Raw genomic sequence first — 25,162 nt, forward strand, 5'->3', positions numbered from 1 at the left:
CCACTAGGGTCGGAACAAGAACCATCTTACTAGTCATTACCGAAACAATGGTAATGACATACCGGAATAAAATGGAATCAATCACTAGCTTCTTGGTAACCTTGTGACTTTCCCTGATCCAAGTGCGAGTCATGTGCTTCTGGTAGTATATGCATCTACTACCTTTCACACCTACTCATACTCGTCCCAAGTATTGTCTCTCAGTCGAACCAAGTCACTATACAAAAATTCACACAATCATTTAACACATCAGGTATTAAAACCTTAAATATCACATAAATATTAAAACCAGGGTTTACATTATAACTTGAAATGATTACACAAAAGTTCAAGTTCAACCTATACTATGCCTTTAATTGGCTACATCATAAGTTAATCCTTGGATAAATTCCTCATCCTTGATTCGCTTTGTCGAGGATCATGTGGAATGCCCTTGGCTGTGGCGGTGCGTTTTTCTTTGGGCAGTCTCTAGAAATATGCCCTTCCTCGTTACATCCTTAGCACACCTTTTTGTTGGATGCGCACTTGTTGGCGTAATGCCCCGTCTTCCCACATTTGTAGCAAGTCATATCCTCGCTACACTTCCCGAAGTGTTTCTTTTTACACTTCTCGCACCACTTAGCTTCATATCTTCCTCCAGATTTCGAGAATTTGGTTTCTTTGTTGATTATTGAAGATCCTTCATGTTTCCTCTTCTCTCTAACTTCAGCTCTCTCCAGACCCTTTTCTTTTATTTGGGTTTCAACATTTTTGGCTGCCCAGATGGCGGCTTTCAAAGTGGTTGCTTGCTTGACTATCGGACCAAAGTCTGCTGGTAATCCATTGGCAAACTTGTTGACCTTGGAAAGTTCAGTTGGAAGTAGGTATGGAATAAGCTTCATCTTTTCCGTAAAGCTTGTGGCGTATTCAGTGATGCTCAATTTTCCCTTCTTCAGATTCTGGAACTCATTGTTGATTTCCAGGAGATCCTGCTCAGAGCAGTATTGCATTTTCAATTGTACCACGAACTCTTCCCAAGACATCTTGCTAGCTTCCCCCTTGGGCATCGAACCGGCCAGTAACTTCCACTAGCTCAGTACTCCAGATTTTAATAGAGGAATTGCAAGAGCGGTCTTCTGTCTGTTACTACACTCGCAACTTTCAAACATTGTCTCCATCTCAGAGATCCAGTCCATGACTTGCACCGGCGTCGGGCTCCCAGATAGACACGGTGGTTTGGATGCCATGAAATCCTTGTATTTACATCCTCTTCCACCATTTCCTCCATCACAATTGTTTTTTCTAACAATTGGTTGGTTGGCTTGACCAACAGTACCACTGAAGTTTCCACCTTCCGATGGCCCTCCATTCACTTCGGGCTCTTCAACTTGGATTGAAAGTTCTTCACGATTTTGTTGAAGCAGACGTCTAGTTTCTTCCATCTGACGATCCAACATCGTCTGAATCATCAATTGTACACCAGCCATTGTTATCGGCTCAGGTGTTGCTGCTACGACAGGTATTTGCTCAATCACGGGTGGTTGATTCCTGTTTTCATCAGCATTTCCAACTCCACTTCTTGTTCTCACCATTTTTGATCTACACACCGAATAAGGTGAAATTAGATCCTCATTCACGATAGATATTTAAATCGTCTTTATCACTCCGAAACGTTTATATGCTAGTTCTAATATCGTAGCCATACGCTTAGAATCCTAAACACATAAGGTTTCCAGATCCGGTCGGCAACAGACCATAGATCCGAACAAATAATAGCATCATTATAGCTATCATACAAAACATTTAGCACATAAAATCATTTTAGGCATCATTCCTAAAATAAACTAGTGCTTGTGTCAATTTAGGTGTACTACCTAACATATTTTAGACACACTCCTCACAATCATTACTTAGCATTCTAAGTTTAAGTCTAGAAATTTCCTACAAATTCCTAGTTCGCTTAAACTAATGCTCTGATACCAACTGTGACATCCCCATTTTCACGGCCAGAAAAGACCGATTTGTTTATGCTTTGTTTTATAAAATCAGAGTAATCTTTTAAAGAAAACAGTTGCAGAATTTGTTGCCAAAACAAAATATGATAAAAATTATCAAAGCATTTCTTTAAAGAAATGTATTTTCATTATATAACAAAATCTCGAGATGTCATGTTCAATACGGACCAAAAGCATAAATAGAACAAAATAGACCTTACAGCAGTTATTCATAACTATTGGCCTATAATCCAAAATCTCTCGTCAAGTCCACCAACTTATACTCTTGTGCCATTACCTGTAATGCAAAGAAAACTGAGTGGGTCAGGCTTGGGAGCCTGGTGAGCATATAGGGTTTTCAACCCACAATAATATAGTTATTATATTCAACCATCAAACAATCAACTCAATTACCCATCCCTATTATCTTTCTTAGGATTTTACCGTAGGAATTCAAATACCCGTCATTCATTCATTCCTAAGGATTGACCTAAGGAATTAGCACAAAATCTATTGCTACATAAGGCGCATCTACCAACATCATCCTTTAAGCGCCTCTGCCAGGATTACGTCATACACTATGAGGCGCGACTGCCAGGTTTATGACATTCTCTTTTAGGCGCATCTGCCGACATTATCTTATAAGAGCATCTGCCAAGATTATCCTATAAGCGCATCTGCCAAGATTATCCTATAAGCGCATCTGCTATTGTTATGACAATCTCTATTTGGCGCATCTGCCAAGATCACGACATTCACTACTTGGTGCATCTACCGATATTATTCTCAAGCGCATCTGTTAGTTTTGTGACATTCTTTAATTGGTGCATCTACCAATATCATTCTTAATCATCTTTCATACCTCATCATTTTATCACATACCAACCATCTCATCTACCCATGTTCTACCCAACATATTTGTAGATATAAAATACATATACACTTTAACTCATTTAAAAACTATATAAAACATTTGTTCCATACTCATCTCAAATAAACAACAATATATAAACACATATCACGTATTTTATAACAAATACTTCATATTTATGTGTTAGAAGAAAGTAACCACACACTCTCCCAAACATATACTTAATAAATTCACACAATACTTGTATTATACCCGTGTTTATGAAAGGGACTATACACCCACACATATAAACAACTTTATATTATACACATAGCACGTATTTTATAGTAAATACTTAATATTTATGTGTTAGAAGAAAGTAACTACACACTCACTTGATCAGAAGATGATCGGACAGCACTACGGCTTGTAGAAGTAGTGTTTCTCCGTAGATCTGGAAGATCTTCACAAAAACCGGCTCCTCGCAGGCAGCGCTTCGGCTCGGGAATAACGCTCTTCGGGATCCTCGGGGCTTCGGATCTTGCTTCGGGGCTCGAAAATATTACCGGGGCTTCGGGGTATAAACGACACGCAAAACGAGGCAAAAACTAGAGAGAAGAAAGAGTTTGAACAAGAGAAAATGGCTGATTTCGAGTTCTATTTATAGGCTGAGGGTCTGGGATTACGCGGGGCGTACTCGAGGTAGCAGGGCGTACTTTGACGTCATTGCGTGCGTCGACTGGTGGCACTCGAGTATTGGTCAGACAAGTTGCACCCCTTTGAGTACGCTGAGCGTACTCAAATTACGCTGGACGTAATTTGACTCGTCGAACTTCTAAATTGCGTAACTTTCGCATACGAGATCCGTTTTCGACGTTCTTTATATCCACGCGTAGGTGAGACTACACTCTACAACTTTCGTTTAGACTCCGTTGGCTAATTTTGAATTTATTTTTATTATATTATTTTTAGTCGGCCGGGACTGAAAAACTCCATTATAAATTCATAGCTTCTTCATCCGACGTCTGTTTTCGCTTATCTTTTTATCGTTTCACTACAATTGACGAGATCTTCGATTATCGTTTAGATTGTTTCGGCTAAAAACTGCTCGATCTCAAATCAAGTATTCGGGCTGCATACCGCTAAGTCGAAACTTAGAAAAGTCATAACTTCCTCATACGAAGTCAGATTCGGACGTTCTTTTTATGCATGCTCATAGTTTAACGAACTCTACGACTTTCATTTAGATCATGAAGGCTAAATATCGCTCTAACATAAATTCACTTTTTACGTCGCGCTGTGTCGTGCTGGTTCTGTCGCGAAACTTCGACAGATCATAACTTCTTCGTTATAACTCGGATTTCGGCGTTCTTTATATGCACGAAAACCTTGTAACATATACTATAACTTAGTTAAGATTAATCATTCTAAATAATCTTTCATCAAAAATTCATTTTTGACGCCTATCGTCTCTAAATTGACTAGCCCTGATCTACGGGCGTTACACCGGCCCTTTATGATTTACATCCTGGTTTAGGATGGTTGCTATGTTATTGCCATGTTAGATTTCATCCTGGTTTAGGATGTTTGCTATGTTATTGCTATGTTAGAATTCATCCTGGTTAGGATGGTTGCTTTGCTAGAGATCGGTTAGATCGGTTGTCATGGTATGCTACATATGATTTTGATCTGTTAGATCGAAATCGGAATAGATTGTATGTTATGCTTTTATGATCCGTAAGGATTGGTATGTAGTGACCTGCTAGGTCGGTACTCTAGTTACGAGAGGGTTCTATAGTTGATGATCAGTGTGACAGATATGTGATGTTTGTATATGCCAGTATGTGATAGTTATGCGTACATGGTGAATTGCTTGTTGGTTGGGTTGAGCGGTCCTGCTTTGTGCTGAAGGCCAACATACCCTACGAGCGGTCCGGGAGACTGCAGGCCGTCAAGGTGGACCAGTCATGTCGAAGGCTCGGGATAGATTTAGATAGACTGCAGGCCCAATAGGGCGGTGCAGTTTGGTTGATGGCCCGTTATGCATGATTGTTTGATTGGTTGTCACTGATATGGTATTGTCAGTGTGGTATTGGTATTTTGGGGGTAGCTCACTAAGCCCTTGGGCTTATAGTTTTCAGTTATTGTTTCAGGTACTTCAGGAGATCGTGGCAAGGCAAAGGCGTGACCATACCGCTCCTCATCCTTTCATTATGATTTTGGGACACTCTGATGGATATTGATTTGAAAACATTTTGTAAACAATACTAATTGACTTTTATTTATGATTGAAAAAGTTTGAATTTGGCGTGAAATTTATGAATGTTACGAGTTGGTATCAGAGCCTTGGTTTGAGTGAATTGGAGGAACACTCGTGTCAATCCAGTTTCAAATCAAGGATATTTTCAAAAAAATAAGTTTTAAAACAGTTTTCAAAATAAAGGATGGAGGATGCAGCGGGTACGATCAGCCGGAATCGCATGATAGTGCTAGGCTAGGTATCTTGAAGAATCGCATGATAGAATTGCCTGATTATATGATGCCTATTAGCCTAGGGATCCTTGTATATGGAATTGACATCATAACTGCAGATGTTTAGCGTATGCACCACGGCTGTGTGTAGTCGAGATCTTATAGCCTGAGAATGTCTGATTCGAACTTAGTGTAGGATCGGATATTCGAAAGTCTATCGGGTCCAGCGCTATGTACAGCCAGTGTACACTAGCACTGCAGGGGATGATGGAAGTTTCATGGATGTGTGAGTGGTGCGGAACTACAGGATCAGTTGCTAGTTAGGCGATGTCCCCTGTTAGTGAGGGTTGAGCGCATATTATGTTGAATATAGTTTAGGGCGTTGTGGTGATACTTGAGACAAATATGGGTAGATGTGGAAGGTAGTAGGGTCCCATACTACTAAAATCACAGGACCCATACGCGTAGCAAGGAAGTGACAACCCCTAGGGATTGAGGGTATTGGTCTTCTGTCATTATATGATTTGTCTGATACATTGAGTGTGTTTGAAGTATGGTGGTGACGAGATGTGTTGCTTCGGGATCCGGATAAGGATCAGGGTCAGGAGACAGAGGATTAGAGGTGCTGGTAGCACCTGACCCCATGGTTCAGATAGGGACCGAGGAGTTGGATGCCCAGATTTGGGAGATCATGCACGACGAGATTGCTGCTGCGTTCCGAGCGCAGCTTCCAAAGATGTTGGGGTCGATTAAGACCGCGATGGTTGAGTATTTTGACGAGCGATATGCCGCTCTAGCAGAGACACCTGCCGCTGTAGCCACTTCGGCTGTAACTGCGGCAGGGGTTGGAGGAGGAGCCGGCGAGGCTTTCTAGTACCGGGACTTCGATAATACGAAGCCCCTGACGTTTGATGGTACACAGGATGTGATTAGGGCTATGAGGTGGTTATCTGACGTGGAGGGCTATTTCTTCACGTGCTCATGTCTTGCTGACCAAAAGGTCAGGTGTGCCCTGAACCTGCTGAGGCTTGGGGCAAAGGACTGGTGGAGGCTGACAACTGGGTCGTATACTGATGATTAGCAGGCTGCTGTTACTTGGGAGCAGGTCAGAGATATGTTTCGCACCCGCTACGTTCCACGCGTTGAGCGGGAGCGGCTTGCGCAGGAGTTTTTAACATTGAGACAGGATGGGGAGTCTGTGATGGAGATTACCCGTATGTTCACGGAGAGGGCTATGTTTTGCCCGGAGTTTGCTTCAGAGCAGTCTCAGTTGACTCGGTATCTGCCTATGCTCAAGACGGATATTCGACAGTTTGTGTCTACTTAGCGATGTGATACCCTCCTGGACCTTCAGGAAACCGCGCGACGACGTGAGTTGGAGATAGAGCTGCAGCTGAAGGAGCAGCGTCAGGCACCGACACAGTCTCAGTCGGCGCCTAAGTGGTCTAAAATCGCTGATACACGGTCTGGGGGTCATTAGAGCCGCACTTGTGGAAAGTGTGGCAAGACTCATTCAGGGGTTTGTCAAGCAGGAGGTGGGTGCCACAAATGTGGCAAGGAGGGCACTATGCCAGGGATTTGTTACCATTGTCATCAGGTTGGTCATGTGAAGACCAACTGTCCGTAGCTCGCCGCCAAGTCGGCGCTGGGTTCCGCGCCAGCTACTGCGAGGATTGGAGATGGGAGGCCAGTCAAGGTGGAGCCTCCGAAGGTCAGGGTCGCGCCTTCCAGCTCACGGCCGAGGAGGCCAAGGTAGCACCGGATGTGGTTGCTGGTACGTTTCTTTTCTCTGTCACAGTTTTTGTATTGGTGTTATGCTTACTGATTGTACCTATGGTTATGTAGGTTTTTAGTAAATTCTTTGCCCGCTTTGGTATTATTTGACTCGGGGACGAGTCGGTCATTTGTATCTCAGACCTTCTCTAGAGGGTTCAGTGTGCTGATAGATGATCTTGAGTGTCCATTGCGAGTTTCGATCGCCAACGAGCACGGGTTTCTGCTTCTTCGGTCTACTGATGATGCAAGTTAGAGATTTTCGGGGTGTCTTTCCTGATAGATTTGATTCCTATCCCCATGGGGGATGTATGCGTGATTGTAGGGATGGATTGGCTTTGCCGTTTTGGCGCCATGATCGACTGTGAGGGACAGCGGGTGGTGGTTCGAACCCCAAGTGGGGGAGAAATGGTAGTATATGGTGAGGGCACCAGGTCGGGATCAGGCTTTTGTTTGGCGGCCAGGGCTCGACAGTATATTCAGCACGGGTGTGCCGGTTATTTGGCGTATGTGGTAGATACGCGGGTTAGAGAGCAGGTCTCAGTTTCATAGGTCCCTGTGGTTAAAGAGTTTGCTGATGTGTTTCCGGAGGAATTACCCGGAGTGCCTCCAGTGAGGTAGGTTGAGTTTAGGATTGATCTAGTGCCAGGTGCGGCCCTTATCGCCAAGGCGCCGTACTGTTTGGCACCGCCAGAGATGCAGGAGCTATCATCTCAGTTGCAGGAACTGCTGGGTAAGCAATTTATTCGTCCGAGTAGCTCACCCTGGGGAGCACCGATCCTCTTCGCCAGGAAGAAGGATGGTTCGCACAGGATGTGCATTGACTATAGGGAGCTGAATAAGTTAGCGGTGAAGAACCGTTATCCGCTCCCGAGGATAGACGATCTTTTCGACCAGCTGTAGGGTGCATCTTGATTTTCCAAGATCGATTTGAGATCAGGATACCACCAGGTCAGCATGAGGGAGGAAGACGTGGAGAAGACCGCGTTCTGGACTCGTAATGGTCATTACGAGTTCGTGGTGATGTCGTTTGGACTCATCAACGCGCCAGCAGTGTTCATGGATCTGATGAACCAAGTCTGCAGACTGATGCTCGACCGCTCGGTCATTGTGTTTATAGATGATATCTTGGTGTATTCCAAGACCCGAGAGCAACATGAGGAGCATCTCCGGGATCTGTTGGAGGTGCTGCGACGAGAATGGATTTATGCCAAGTTCTCGAAGTGTGAGTTCTGGTTGCGAGAGGTTCAGTTCCTTAGACATCTCGTTAACCAGAATGGGATTTTGGTCGATCCGGCCAAGGTAGAGGCGGTTATGCGGTGGGAGACTCCGAGATCTCCCTCAGACATCAGGAGTTTCCCGGGCTTAGCAGGGTATTATCGGAGATTCATTCGTGATTTCTCCAAGGCTGTCGTACCCTTCACTCGTCTAACGAGGAAGGGAGTGGACTTCCGGTGGGGCCCGGAGCAGCAGAGGGCGTTTGAGACCCTCCGGCAGCGGTTATGTGAGGCGCTAGTGTTGACACTCCCCGAGGTAGTGGAGGATTTCGTGGTATATTGTGATGCGTCCATCACAGGCTTAGGGGAAGTCCTCATGTAGAGGGGACGAGTGATAGCTTATGCATCGCGGCAGTTGAAGCCGCATGAAACGAGATACCCTACGCATGATCTTGAGTTGGGAGCAGTGGTCTTCGCTCTCAAGATTTGGAGGCACTATCTGTACAGGGTCCGTTATACCATATACACGGATCATAAGAGTTTGAGGCACATTATGGATCAGCTGAACCCGAATATGAAGCAACGCAGGTGGCTGGATGTAGTAAAGGACTATGATTGTGAGATCCTTTACCATCCGAATATGAAGCAGCGCAGGTGGCTAGATGTAGTCAGCTGGGTCCTCGACCCAGCCAGGTGTATGAGGATAGCAGTGGATTCCCCGCTGGTGGGTCTGGTCAGGGATGCTCAGATTGAGGGTATGAGGCCAGAGAATTGAAAGTTGGAGAAGATTAAGGGCGAAAGCGCCCGGTTTGTTGAGGATAGCCTCGGATTGTTGACCCGTTATGGTCGAGTTTTGGTTTCGATGACCGGAGGGGTTCGGCAGATAGTGATGGAGGAGGTTCATAAGTCTCGCTTCTCTATTCATCCAGGAGCCACCAAGATGTACCGTGATATGAGTTCAAGTTATTGGTGGCTTGGCATGAAGCGAATATCGCTTGGTTTGTTGAGAGGTGCTTGACTTGTAGGATGGTCAAGCCCGAGCACCAGATGCCGCATGGTAAGTTCCAGCCCCTGGAGATTCCCATGTGGAAATGGGAACGGATCACGATGGATTTCATCACGAAGTTGCCAAATACGGCAAAGGGTTTCAACGATATATGGGTCATTGTGGATCGATTGACCAAGAGTGCCCATTTCCTAGCTATACGGGAGAGTTCGTCGGCGAAGAAGTTGGCCGACCTATTCGTCCGCGAGATTGTCTCTCGCCATGGGGTTCCAGTTTCCATAGTTTCCGATCGGGATGTCCGATTTACTTCCTGTTTTTGGCAGAAGTTCCACGAGGAACTAGGTACGAGGCTGCATTTCAGTACAGCGTTCCATCCGCAGACTGATGGGCAGAGTGAGCGGACCATTCAGACCCTCGAAGATATGTTGAGGGTGTGCGTCATTGATTTCGGTGGGAGTTGGGATTCCCACCTACCGCTTGTAGAGTTCGCCTACAACAATAGCTATCATTCCAGTATTAGCACCCCACCTTTCGAGCTGTTGTATGGGTGGAAGTGTAGGACCCCATTCTGCTGGGGGGGAGATTAAGCACAGGGTGATGGGTCGGACAGAGGTAGTTCTGCAAACTACCAAGATGATATAGCAGATTAGACAGCGACTGCAAACCGCTCAGAGTCGGCAGAAAAGTTATGCCGACCGACGCCGATCTGAGCTGAAATTTTAGGTGGGTGACATGGTTCTCCTGAAGGTCTCACCCTGGAAAGGAGTGATCCGCTTCAGGAAGAGGTGAAAATTGGGTCCCTGTTACATCGGGACGTTCCGGATTGTTCCCAGGGTTGGCAAGGTGGCTTATAGGTTAGACCTTCCGGAAGAGCTTAGCCGGATCCACAACACATTTCATGTATCGCAATTGCGAAAGTGCGTTATGGACCAGGAGGCAGTTGTGTCGTTGGATGATATTCAGGTCGATGAGCGTCTGAATTATGTGGAGAGGCCTATGGCCATTTTGTAAAGGAAGAAGAAGATTTTGCGGAACAAAGAAATACCCTTAGTGAAGGTACAGTGGGAACATCGGAAGGGATCCAAATGGACATGGGAGCCGGAGCCAGAGATGCGCGAGCACTACCCGTTGTTATTTATCCCAGCAGACTTCGAGGGTGAAGTCTAGTTCAATTGGGGAAGAGTTGTAACGCCTCGATTCTCAGGTATTATTTTAAATAAAAACTTCTTGGTTTTGGCCCTACTCGACGAGTCGGTAGCGCTACTCGTCGAGTAGCAGCGGGTGGGATCGCGAATTAAGTGAGCTACTCGGCGAGTAGGAGCTGGAAAGGGGAAACCCTAATTTCTGGGGTTTGCAACCCTATTTAAAGAAGCTCAAGCCTCTTTCAGTTCCTTGGCAGCCCCCTTTGCATCTCTAACTCGTGTGTGTGTGTGCCTTTGTGTGTTGAAGCTTTGGGGAGAAGATTTTGGTGTGGGAGTTTGGGGAAAACAAGTGATTGAGGCAAGGAGCTGGGAGGAGATCCGAATTCTTCTGCTGTGTACATCTCTTGGGAAGGTATTAAACCATTACCCTCAGCTATTTCAGTCTAGACCTTATCTTTGAATGAGTTTAGGGGTTCTATGAGGGTATCAAGTTGGTATGACAATATATGGGCTAGATCTGAAGTTGTAACTTTAGATCTGGACCCTCTTTGGAGCATACAAGCATAAAGCTCCAACTTTAGTCAAGATTAAGGTTCCCTTGGTCCATGAACACCCATTAAAAGTATGGTTTTAGCATTAGGAGCTTGTGAAGCAATGCATGCACGTAAAGTTTGCAACTTTACGTAATAAGCAGGCCTAAGGGGGTTAGATCTACAAATTTGGGGCCTTGTCATGGCTTAAAGATGTCTGCATGTTTAAATGACTGAAAGGACTCGGCGAGTCGCGAAGACGAATCGGTGGGTCATATGAAGATGTGCATCGAACTCGACGAGTGGGATGAACAACTCGGCGAGCCAGATGAAGGAAACAGTGAACTCGACGAGTTGTTTGAACAACTCGGCGATTTAGATGAAGATGGCCATGAAACTCGACGGGTTGAAGAACAACTCGGCGACTCGGATGAGTTTAACCAAGGATATGGTTGTGTGTATACCCGTCGAGTTGCAAGGAGGAAACTCGACGGGTGGCCTTAAGGTTTGATCAGGATTCGAAGGAACTCGACGAGTCACTCCGATGACTCGGCGAGTTGCAATGTGCTCCATGGACTCGGTGATTGGTCGAGTGTGAGTTGAGGTCAACATGGACTGTTGACCTTGACCAAGGACTCTTGCCTTGATCAGGAATTTACTAGGAGGTTATGGAGTGCCTCATAAGGGTAAGGACTTATGAATATATTATGCTATGGTTATAGGTGGTGGCGCTTGTGTCAACTGATCCGATAGTTGGAGTTTACCTTTCGAGTCGACATCTGTGAGGTGAGTTATCCTCACTATATCAATAGGGTCTATGGCACCAAGGCCGGCCCTTATGATTTACATCATGGTTTAGGATGGTTGCTATGTTATTTCCATGTTAGATTTCATCCTGGTTTAGGAGGGTTGCTATGTTATTGCTATGTTAGAATTCATCCTGGTTAGGATGGTTGCTATGCTAGAGATCGGTTAGATCGGTTGTCATGGTATGCTACATATGATTTTGATCTGTTAGATCGGAATCATGATAGATTGTATGTTATTCTTTTTATGATCCGTAAGGATTGGTATGTAGTCACCTGCTAGGTCGGTACTCTAGTTATGAGAGGGTTCTATAGTTGATGATCAGTGTGACAGATATGTGATGTTTCTATATGCCAGTATGTGATAGTTATGTGCACATGGTTAATTGCTTGTTGGTTGGGTTGAGGTGGTCCTGCTTTGTGCTGAAGGCCAACATACCCTACAAGCGGTGCGGGGAGACTGCAGGCCCTCGAGGCGGACCAGTCATGCCGAAGGCTCGGGATAGATTTAGATAGACTGCAGGCCCAGTCAGGCCGATGGCCCAGTATGCATGATTTTTTGATTGGTTGTTACTGATATGGTATTGTCAGTGTGGTATTGGTATTTTGGGGGTGGCTCAATAAGCCCTTGGTCTTACAGTTTTCAGTTATTGTCACAGGTACTTCAGGAGATCATGGCAAGGCAAAGGCGTGACCGTACCGCTCCTCATCCTTTCATTATGATTTTGGGACACTCTGATGGATATTGATTTGAAAACATTTTGTAGACAATACTAATTGACTTTTATTTATGATTTAAAAAGTTTGAATTTGGATGTTACAAAATGATTGAAACTAAGATATAGGAGTTTAATATTGGGAAGTACTCTGCTCGAATTAAGAAAAATGATGAATATCAGCATTGGAAAGTTGACAATATGACAAACTCAACTCTTTTAACGAAGAAATCATGTAAAAAACCATGTCCTGTTTTTGTGTTCCACTAAGATCAACTGAACTCAAGCCGAGATGTTCGAGTGACGAAAGACAAAAAGTCCATGCCACGTCATCTATCATCAGGTGCCCATAGTTTGAAGTTAGATCATGAACCTTCAAATAAGAAAGATTTCGAATATGAGGAGGAACAAAACCATCTAAACCAGCATGAGAGAGAATGAGTCTCAGTTTTTTCAAGGATCTAATGAACTCAGGGATCTGATTTTTTAAAACTCTTGTATTTAACACGAAAATAGAATCACAATAGGAGGAGCATAACTTACACTCGACTATTACAAAAAACCAACCCATTTTCACTAACACCCTCACTCAAAGTGTTATGCTTTATTTCTTTGTGTTTTGGGATACTTTACAACTGAGGATGAAACCATTATTTATGGTAAACCCAACCACCTCTCCACCCTCTCCATAGAATGTGTTCATCATAGGGTAGGAAGAAAAGTTGTCACCCTAAGAATAAAATGTTTCCATGAAAACGTTGGCCTTCTAGATGGAGTCTGGAAGTTAACAAATCTCCCCCTCTAGTCTCCTTCCAACAATTCTAATCCTAATTATGTCAACACATAGTTTGTGTTTCTCTTGTGTCACCACCTTGGTCAACATATTTGTAGGATTGTCATTTGCGTTGATCTTTGATAACTTCAACTCTCAACCCTCGATTGCTTCTCTAAGCCAATGATAACACACATCAGTGTGTTTTTTGCGGGAATGGTACATCAAGTTCTTGCTCTGGTCCATAGCACTCTAACTATCGTAATTAATGATGTACTCTTCTTGTGGAACGCTTAATTCTTGAAGAAACTGTTTTATCCATATAAGCTTCTTCCCAACTTCAACAACAACAATGCACTTAGCTTCTATTGTTGACATTGCTACACACTTCTGTAACATGGATTGCCATGAGATATTTCCCTCTGCCAAAGTGAAAATGTAACTTGATGTAGATTTCCTATTATCAAGATCTCTTGCCATACCGACATCTATATAACCCTTCACGATTGGCTTTGCTCCCCTGTAACATAGACATAGTTTCGAAATATCCTTCAGGTATCGAAGAATCCACATTACTACTTCCCAACGTTGCTTTCCCAGATTAGCTAGATATATACTCACAACACCGACGACATGAGCAATATCTGGTCTTGTACATACCATTGCATACATAAGACTTCCTATGGATGAGGAATGAGGGACTGTCTTCATATCTTCTCTTTCTTTCTCAGAAGAGGGATAATGTTTCTTACACAAACTGAAATGATTAGCTAAGGGCATACCAACAGGCTTCGCATTTTCCATGATGAACCTTTTGATTACACGTCCAACATACTCCTCCTGTGATAAGAACAATTTTCTTGATTTTCTATCACAGAGAATTTTCATGCCTGGTATATGTTGTGTTGGGCCTAAGTCTTTCATATAAAAAAACTAGGATAAAACCTTATTCAACTTGTCGAGCATCATTGCATCTTGTCCCACTATCAACATATCACCCACGTAGAGAAAAAAGATGTCAAATTTTCCATCTGGGAACTTCTTCAGGTAGACATACTAGTCTGCAACAGTTCTTTTGTACTTGTGAATTACCATGAATGAGTCAAACTTCTTGTACCACTACCTTAGGGGTTGCTTAAGACCGTAAGTGCTCGTCTTCAATTTACAAACGAGTTTCTCTTTCCTTGGGACTTTAAATCCATCGGGATGATCCATGTATATTTCTTCATCCAAATCACCATGGAGAAAAGTTGTTTTCACATCCATCTACTCAAGTTCAAGATATAGACTAGCAACTAATCCGAGTACAATTTGAATAGACATCATCTGTTAGGGTGCAAAGTCACTCTTGGATTTCATCTGTGCTTACTCCTTTGTATGTGTGTAATGAGTTTTCTTTGCTTTATAAGGAAGTGTGTGACACTCATCTTACGTAAGGAACATTTATGAGAGATTAGTTTAGAGAGAGAATTACTGCAAACCCAATTGTTCTCTTTCTAAAAACTAATGAGAGCTAAACCCAGATTCATTTACTCTTATGTTCTTCATGTTCATGATTCTTGAATGATTTACTAAATCATTTTCATATTCCGCATTCGTCATCATGATCAACACCACTACAATTGGTATAAGAGCGGGTGTTCTTTATTTAATCAAGAATTGATCCATGATGACATTTTTTATTTGGTGATTCTTCATTGTTATTTGATCTTCGTGATTTAGAGAGTTTTTGGATTCTTGAAATCGAATTTTTCCTTGATTCAATTCATAATTTGATTTTCTTCACTAGAATTCAAGTGATTTTCGCTTTCTCTCTCTAGAAAACCCATTTAAAATCACTTTCTCTCTCTCTAGAAAAACACAACATCTTATCAATTGATCAAAGATGGTGGACTTGCATTATGATTCAAACGTTGTGATCTTGAAGATGTCAAATACAAAGTCAATGAAAATCAATTCTATAGAGTACTGTTGAAAGGTGGATTGATTACATGGGTTACTATGGATTCTTGAAATCGAATTTTCCTTGATTCAATTCATAATTTGATTTTCTTCACTAGAATTCAAGTGATTTTCGCTTTCTCTCTCTAGAAAACCCATTTAAAATCACTTTCTCTCTCTCTAGAAAAACACAACATCTTATCAATTGATCAAAGATGGTGGACTTGCATTATGATTCAAAGGTTGTGATCATTGAAGATCGATGTCAAATACAAAGTCAATGAAAATCAATTCTATGGAGTATTGTTGAAAGGTGGATTGATTACATGGGTTACTATGGTTTCTTATGGAGGCTTGAAAGATGATCATGGAAGATTAATGTTTCAATGACTTGGGCAGATTGAATGTTTAATCAAAATCACCTTGTACATGTTAACATGGAGTGGAAATAAAAAGTAAGGAGAAGAAAGAGATTTGTTTAATAAGGAATACATTTCTCTAATTGAAAATCCAAGTGATATTCATCCTCTTAAGTTTGTTGAAGTTCAAGACTATGTAGTTCAATGCGATGTTCTTGATGTTCTTGAAGTTCATGATAAAAAGATTCAAGTTGATTCTCATGAAGATGATTTTTTTGCTCGATTGGAGTTCAAACCGATAATATTTTGTGTTCTTGTGATTTGTTTGAAGGAATGATTCCTTATCGAAAGTCATTAATCAAAGAAATTCACTAGTATCAAACTCCAAAAGATTTGATTCAAACTTGCAAAGTTGAAGTTGTCAAGAATGAAGTTGTTCTTGAATTCAAATCTTCAAGATGCAAAAAGATAAGAAAGAAAAAGAAGAAGAAGATCAAACATAAGAACAAGTGGATTTATTCACAAAAATCGTCAAATTTTGTTGTGAATTCGAAATCCATGAAGCAAATTTGGGTTCCAAAGCAACAATCATCAAGCGTTGCAATGAATTTGAAATCAAAACCCAAAAGTGTTGATGATTCTTATGAAGATGGTATTAGATCGTTGAAGAACACGAAGAACGAGTTGTACAACACGTATTATGGGTGGTACAATGTTCAAATTGGAGACTTTTTTGTTCCAACAAAAGAAGCAAGATCTTGAAAATTTGATTCGTTCGTTGCAAATGGAGCTTAGATTATCAAAAATGTATCTCAAATTCTCAAATACAACCAAAATACATATTAATTATAATAGTTTAATACATATCGATTGAAGGAAAACGGGAAAATGGATTCCAAAACGTTCTTGATTACGGTTCGTGCTTTGCGTTTTTCGTTTTTGATCGCTTTGTCTGATTGGATCAAATACGTTTCTACCCCATTGATTGATCCAATTATGTTTGTTTAGATCAAGTTCAAAATCACGAAATTCACTGCTCATATTTTGAAGCCCACATTTTGAATCCACTAATGTTCAATAATCATTGTTAAGCCCAACATTTAATTTGATTCGAAATAATGCATTGTTACTGTTCATGATCCATAAAGCCTTTATATCAGTTTTAAGCCCATTTAATCATGGAGCCCAAATCGCTATTCTTGGTTCGTCTAGTACACACACTTTACTCAGGGCCGACTTTACTATATAAAAAATTAAGCAAGGGCTTAGGGCCCCCAATTGTGAAGGGCCCCTAGTTTTTAAAATCGTTGGATGTTAGACAGCCTCTTACGCACAATAAACAAGAGCAACAATACGCAAGACTTGACCAAAATCAACAAAAGCAACCGGCGACGATTCGATTTCCACAAAACACGATTGATTTCCACAAAAAATATCTATTCTAATCTTCTTCTTCCTTCAATCCCTTCTCTATTATTCCTTCTCCATTCTCCGATTCTTGATTTTGATCCAATGAAGAACATGCGTCACTTTGAGTACAAGAATCTCAAGAATGATTTGAACTTTTACAGGCATCATCGACATATTAACGCTTCAATTGATTCTCGTAGGGATGAAAATGCTGAGGATGATCTCAATCAGATTCCTCTGTATGAATCCTACCATTTTAAGTTTTGTACATCATTATATTAGTTTAAGAGTCAGGCAACTTGTTCATCTTCACTTTACTCCTGGTATCCGAAGATTCTTAAGGTGTCTGTTTCATTATTTCCAAATTACAGGAAAATACTTGGATGTGAAGCAATCACCATGGTTGATTGAATTAGTAGCTTTATATATGAATCTTAAAGGTTCAGACAGTTTGGCATCTGATGAGCTTTTTGGTCAACCCTCTTATGATCTCAATATTTGGAATGAAGAGTCTTTTCTAACTTTGACACTTCTAGTTACTAAAAAACTGGAGTACAATCTCACTTGTCTTATTTGCTTGGTATATATGTTTGACAATAAACATATTAATTATAGAAAATTCCAATTATATCTTTTATAAAATGGATAGTTGTTGATGCAGGACATTGTTTTTCAACCATATTCTTTGAGTTGTGGAAACATTTTTTTGCAAGTCTTGTGCTTGTTTGGCACCTGGTGTATTGATGATTGAAAGGTTGAAGTCTGCAAATCAAGATTCCAAGTGTCCAGTTTGCAGGTTTGATAAATTTGGATGTTATAAATTTCATTTTTTTTTTCTATATACTTACTGTGTATATATGATCATATTATGTAACAAAATATAGATTAATGGTATGGTTTATTTATCTTTGTTATTACAGATTTGAGTGTATGTTAAACCAGTTTACATGTTGGAACTAGGTTTGCTCTTACAATGAAGGTATTTCGAATAATCCATAATCTGATTCCAGTTTACAGATTGTTCATTTGGAGTATATTAAAGGCCAAAGGGCCTCAAATTTTGGGTTCGCTTAGAGCCCCTAAACTGATTGAGCCGCCCCTGACTTTACTTAGTTGTACCATATCATCATGTTTCTGTTCATAATCGTTTTGTTCTTGAGTTTCGGTTTCTTCTTATCGTTCTCAATAATCGTTTGATGTTGTTTGTTAATTTTAAACTCGGATTCGATTTCATATGATTTGGTATATGATGAAATCGATTTTATTCAATTCATAGCATAGAAATCGAAAATTGAGTCTTTGATTTTAAAGATTTTGGTCAAGAACACTTGAAGGATATGAAGAACAGTTGGTTGAACGTGTTTTGATTTGAAATTCGATGTTAGAATCATCAATTTCATGTTTGTTGACTTTTGATTTCGAAAAGTCAAACATAGTAAAAACTCAAACGTGATTATTAAGAGGTGATTTTGTGAATTGGTGGATGGAATTGGTTAATACAAGTTATTTTGAGGCTATAAGTGTTCGAAATCAAGTCCGGTTTGGGATTTAATTTCGAATATTGGTTGAGTACTTGTTCTTGACATCGAAGACCGGAATGGTTTTTGTTCGATACTTAATATTGATTTCGAAATCGAAGTCTTCTTGAGGTCAGTATTAATACCAAATAATGTTTGACTGGATGTGGATAGAGAACAAATGTGTTGATTTGAATCATGGTAACGAAGGCTGTGGAAATGAAGGTTTGGAATCGAATCTATTTACTGATGACCAATGGGAACGTCAATTGGTATTGAGATAACTTCGCTTGAAATTCGACATCAACGTCACAATTTTTGTTCTAATATGCACCTTCGGTTTGTAATCTGATTTAGAGACTTTTGGTTATGGGACTTTGCTTTGAGTGTTCGGCTGAATACAAAGTCTCATAGATGAATTGGATAACGAAGGTCAAGCATATTGATGGTCGCTACTGGCTTCTTATGTGAATTTGATTTCGAAGGGTTGAAATGGGAGGATCAATTTCGAATGGTTTAAGGTCAAGGGTCAAGGTTGAGTAACAAAAGTGAAGTCTGTGATTTTGAAATCGAATGGTAATATTGATTTTGAAGGTCGATGGTCACAAATGTCGATGGGCCTAAACTGAAGTTGAAGTTGAGTGATTGAAAGCGAAGGCTGTCCTGGAGGTTGATTGATTACGAAAGGGAAGTAAGATCGATATTGAAGCTTACTAGTCGATGGTCAAGGATTAATTGGCTGGAATCGAACACATCGAGGTCAATACCTTGAGTTCGATAGTGGAAATCGAGTGGTTCACTTGCGAAGGGTTGATAACGAGTCGGCTCATATTCGATTTGTTGATGACGAATGGATAATGGGTATCGATATGATATGCGAAGGCTTTGAGTCGATACTGGCTCCTTATGTGGGATCGACATCGAGTGTCGATTTTGATGATTTCGACATGGGTAGTTTGGGTATAGATGTCGAATGGTCTGCCTTGGAATCGAACTCATATTCGACGTATGACAGCATTCGCTTCTCGTATCACATTGGGGAAGAAAATATTAGTTTTCAATTTGGGTCCCTGATCTATCAACGAAGTGGCAAAAATTATCCAACTTCGAAATGGGGATAGAAGTTTGTGTTAAATGCAAACTTTTCGTTTCGAATCCCTGATGTTTCGAAGACTTGGCAGAATTTACCCAACTTCGAAATTGGGATAAAAGTTCTGAGAAACGTTGAAGGTTACATAACAGCCCAGTTTCGCAATTGGGTAAAGTTTCGCATCTAACACTGTTTTTGGCGTAACGGGACCCTACAAAATTCTGATATTGGCAGTTTTTACCCGGATTTTCAAAATTCTTGCAACTTTCACCCAAAAGTTGAAAATTTTCATAAATTTGAAAATTTTTCAAGACTTTTTCGTGATTGTTTTTTCATGGAAGTTTTTCTCATAATGATTTTTGGCACACATCAAGAGGGAGTTTTGTGAAGATTATTCTTCGGGCGCTTCTCAACCTTAGCGGGTTTTATAATCACTTTTTTATTATAAAAAGGGTGAGACTGAAGAGTAAGTATTCGAAGCTTATCGGCTATTCATTTGCGGATTTGAAGACCAATATTATTTCGAGGGGGAGTTCGTCTTGATTGTGCGAGCTCGTTGGATATTGAAGTCGAGACATCCAATCCTAACTTTAAGGGGGAGAATGTTAGGGTGCAAAGTCACTCTTGGATGTCATGTGTGCTTACTCCTTTGTATGTGTGTAATGAGTTGGCTTTCCTTTATAAGGAAGTGAGTGACACTCATTTTATATAAGGAACATTTATGAGAGATTAGTTTAGAGAGATAATTATTGCAAACCCATTTGTACTCTTTCTAAAAAATAATGAGAGCTAAACCCAGATTTATTTACGCTTGTGTTCTTCATGTTCATGATTCTTGAATGATTCACTAAATCATTTTCATATTCCACATTCGTCATCATGATCAACACCACTACATCATCTTCACATCCGGCAAAATAATCTCTTCAAAGTAGATTCTTTCTTTTTGTTGGAAACCTTTGACAATGATTCTCGTCTTATATTTCATAGCATTTCCTTTTCCGTCTTTCTTTAACTTGAAAATCCACTTGTTTTTCAAAGCTTTCTTTCCTTTGGGTAGTTTTACCAACTCATATGCTTGATTCTTCTGTAAAGAATTCATTTCTTCTTACATATCATTCTACTATTTGGATTTTTTTCAATATGATATTGAGCCTCTTGATAGCTCTCTATCAGAAGGATGTAGTTTGAAGTCGGACATCTTCTTGATGGAGCACAAACTCATTCGGATCGTCGAATTTGTATTCCTTCATTTGCAAATTCTGGCAACAGATCTAAAGCATCTAGGGGTGGAAGCTCCCCCTGCTTAACACCTTTTTGATCTGTATCGTCAACTTCTTCATCCTCTTCTTTAGTGGAAACATCATCTTTATTTTAAGATATTATTTCTGAAAATTTGGTGTTCGGTTGCTCACTAACCATTGCCATGAGATCATAATATTGGTTCTCATAGAAAACTAAATCTCTACTTCAAATAACTTTTTGGTTGTGGTTCTCATAGCCTATACCTGAACTCTTCATCTCCATATCCAATAAAGATGCATGGAGTGGATTTGAGGTCTAACTTCTTCTATAATTCATTTGATACATGTACAAACGCCTTGCACCCAAATACTCTCAAGTCAGAATATAAGATGTATTTACCCATCCATATCTTCTCTGGAACTTATAAATTCAATGGAATGGAAGGTGATATATTTATTAGATAGCAAGCTGCCAATACAACTTCACACTATAATGGTTTTGGGAGTTTAGTCATATTGAGCATGCACCAAAACTTCTCAACAGTGATTCGATTCATCCATTCTGCTACACCACTGTGTTGTAGGGTTCGTGGGACAATATTTTCATATATGATACTATGTTTCATGAAGTATGTAGAGAACTCAAGGGAATAGTACTCGCCTCGAATATATGATCGGAAAAATTTCAGCTGCTTGCTTGTTTATCTTTCCACCATTTCATGAAAAGCTTTGAAGTGGGCCAATACTTGGTCCTTCATCATGATACATTGTGCCTATACCTTTCGTGATGCATCATCGATGAATGTCACAATGTACCTACTTCCACCAAGAGATTCTACTTCAATCGGTCCACATACGTCGGAGTGGACAAGGCTCAGCAACTCGGAGCGGTTATTTCTTTTGGGACTAAAGGAAACTCTGTGTTGTTTCCTAAATAGGCAGTACTTACATGGATCCAAAGCAACATTTTTTTCCATTAAAATGGCTTCCTTGTTTTTAAGAGTCGTCAATCCCTTCACGCTCATGTAGCCTAGTCTTCTATGCCACAAGTTTGGTGATGTCTCTTTTTAACAACATTGAGACTTGGATGAAGCAGCTTTGCATGGGTTTTATAAAGATTACCAGAAAATTTTCCCCTTGAAATGACCAGAACACCTTTTAGCAACTTCCAGGTGCCATCTTTGAATTGATTATCACATCCCTGAACATCAAGTGCTCAAACTGATTTAAGATTCGTTCTTAACTCGGGGATATGTTGTACATCTTTCAGCACTAATGTACATCCTACATTGGTATTTATATGCACATCACCAATACCAACAATGCTTGAGAAACTGGTGTTTCCCAACGTCACAGTACCATGTTCTCTATTCTTATAGGTAATAAATAAATCTTAGTTTGGAGTCGAATGATATAATACAACGCTATCAATCACCCACTCAACATCATGAGTGCCAACATGTAGGCATGCTTCCTCCTCGTATGTAACAAGGGTAATTTATTGTGTTATGTTGACCATGGTTTTACCATTCTCCCTGCTTGAATTCTGGCTCATCTCGGACTGCTCTCGTAAGAACCTACGACAATCACTCTTTTGTGGCCATATTAATTATAATGATTATAATAGCCTCCGAACCATCTATTCCTAGACTTATCTTGCTCTCGCGATTTACCTCGATCCTGTGATTTCCCTCGATCTTCGGATCTTCCTCTACTTTGACCATGCCCGCCTCTACCTCGACCTCGACCTCTACCTCCAATTTTGCCTCCGTCTCTTTCTTTGTTTTCTGACACAAGGGCAAAAGACTGGTTTGTACCAACTTCTTTTCTTCTGCCTTCCTTGTTCATTAGGGCGTCTGTGACCATCTCCATTATCACTTTGCCATCGGGGAAAGAATTGTTGAAAGTCACAACATGTGTTTCCCAATTATCTGGTAGAGAACGTAGAAGCAATATAGCTTGTTCTTCATCTTTGAGAGCCCAATCAGTAGCACCAAGCTGGTTTACGAGATCCTAAAACAGACTCGTATGCTCGATTATGGACGTACCACTTTGTAACTTGTGGTTTATAAGGCGCCTCACCAAGAAGGTCTTGTTTTGTTCCGTCTTTTCCTAATACATATCAACGAGCGTCTCCCATAGTTTGTATTAGGGGTGTGCACCAAAACACGCAAACCACATAAACTGTCCGCACCACACCAAACCGCACCGCATAACGTGGTTTAGAACTTCCGCAGTGCGGTCTGTGGTTTCTAATTTTGTAAACCGCACTACATGGTGTGGTATGCGGTTTTTAACTGTGAAACCCTGGTTCAAACCGCACCACACTATATATATATATATATATATATATATATATATATATATATATATATATATATATATATATATATATATATATATATATATATATATATATATATATATATATATATATATATATATATATAATCATCCTACATAAATAAAATAAGAAAGAAGTTCGTTTGTTTAGTTTTATAAATAGAATTAGCATTGTATGATTGTAGGTAGAAATTACAATTAAAGCTATTAGAATTCTTAAGGAAAATGACATAATTATATCATTATATGATTTACTGTTATGTCGAACATGAAATTAAGAAATACAGTTACGATATATATATATATATATATATATATATATATATATATATATATATATATATATATATATATATATATATATATATATATATATATATATATATATATATATATATATATGAAATTACTTGACTAAAGTATTAAACTTACACATAAAGTAGATACTCTCAAATTACTTGTTATGGGTTCTTTTTATTTGTTTCCAAAAGGATCAAATCCAACCGAAATTTTTTGTTTTTAAAAAGTCAATACTAAAATCACCTAAATATTGTGGTTTGCGAAAGTTATTAATTAAACAACTTATCGAACCGCACAAACCACACCCAAACTGCATGTATCAAACCACACCGCTTAACGCGGTTCTGAACGTTCGTGGTGCGGTTTGCGATTTAAAAAAATCTCAAACCGCACCGCGAACACCCCTTGTCAGTATTTGTGTGTCTCTTAAGAGACATTATAAAAAACTATAGTCGATCTACTGTCAACTTTGTTTTGCCGTTTTCAAGTTTATTCTCGTCCAAACTTTATCTTTCTTTATGTCGGGTTTGACACCTTTATTTTCTAAAGGTTCTGCTAAATCTTTCATATTAAGAAAATCTTCCATCATTAGCTTCCACATGCTGTAATTTGTGGGTGTAAGTCAAACCATCATAATCGTACTTGTAGATTCCTTAAAAAAATACTTGCAAATTTATTTTACAAATATTTCAAGGAGAAATTAGATAAATCAAGCTCTTGGTTGGACTAGAAAGCATGAAAATGGCACGGTAGACTTTTTTGCGGTCAAAATATACTTTCTAGAAAAGTTAGGGGTTAATTTGTAACTTTTTAGAACTATAGGGACTAAACTGTAATTTTCCTAACTTACAAGGACCAATATGAAGTGTTTCTGCCACACAAGGACCGTTCTAAAAGTTCTTGGAAGTATAGGGGCAAATGGTAACTTTTAGAACAACAACGACCGAAATGAAGTTTTTCAGAAATAGAGGAATCTGTTTGCAACTTTCTGGAACTTTAGGGGCCAAGCTATAATATTCTAAAAGACTGGCCAACTGTTGACGTCACCGCTAATGTCATGCAAATGTCATGCTGACGTCACTTCGTCATCTTCGGTGGCCTTCTCCGGCAACTGGTTTTTTCGACAAGTTTTCCGGCGACGTTTGACTAAGTTTGACCAGCGATTTGGAGGTCTTCCGGTGGTAAAAAAAATTATGAAAACTATATTTTTGGAATCCTTGAAACGGGCCATTTCCAACGGTGTGCCTAGAAATGGATTTTGAGACTAAAATACTTTGATGAAAAAACAGAGAAATTCGTAAAGAATTCGTGGACACCAAAAAAAGCTCTAATACCAGTTGTTAGGGTTGAAAAACTCTTTTACTCAGCACAAAAATAGAATTACAAAAGAATGAGCAACTGTCACACTCTACTATTACAAAAAACCAATCGACTTTTACTAACACTCTCACTCTAAGTGTTTTGCTCTATTTCTCTGTGTTTTGGGATGCTTTACAACTGAGGATGAACCCTCTATTTATAGTAAACTCAACCACATCTTTATCATCTCTATTTGTGTTCAGCATAGGGTAGGAAGAAGAGTTGACACCCTATGAAGAAAATGTTTCCATGAAAATGGTGGGCTTCTAGATGGAGGTCGGAAGTCAACAAAGAGGTCAACTCATTACCAACTAAGTAGTGGTGGCTTTCACCGTAGTATTC

The 25,162-nt window shown here is 40.1% G+C and overlaps 1 pseudogene; it reads left to right on the forward strand.

The window, feature by feature from the left end:
* Positions 1–17,169: 17,169 nt before the first annotated feature.
* Positions 17,170–17,944, forward strand: LOC111907311 (probable E3 ubiquitin-protein ligase BAH1-like; annotated as a pseudogene).
* The last annotated feature ends 7,218 nt before the right edge of the window (positions 17,945–25,162 follow it).

The sequence above is a fragment of the Lactuca sativa genome, chromosome 3, assembly GCF_002870075.4.
Source record: "Lactuca sativa cultivar Salinas chromosome 3, Lsat_Salinas_v11, whole genome shotgun sequence".
Classification (NCBI taxonomy): domain Eukaryota; kingdom Viridiplantae; phylum Streptophyta; class Magnoliopsida; order Asterales; family Asteraceae; genus Lactuca; species Lactuca sativa.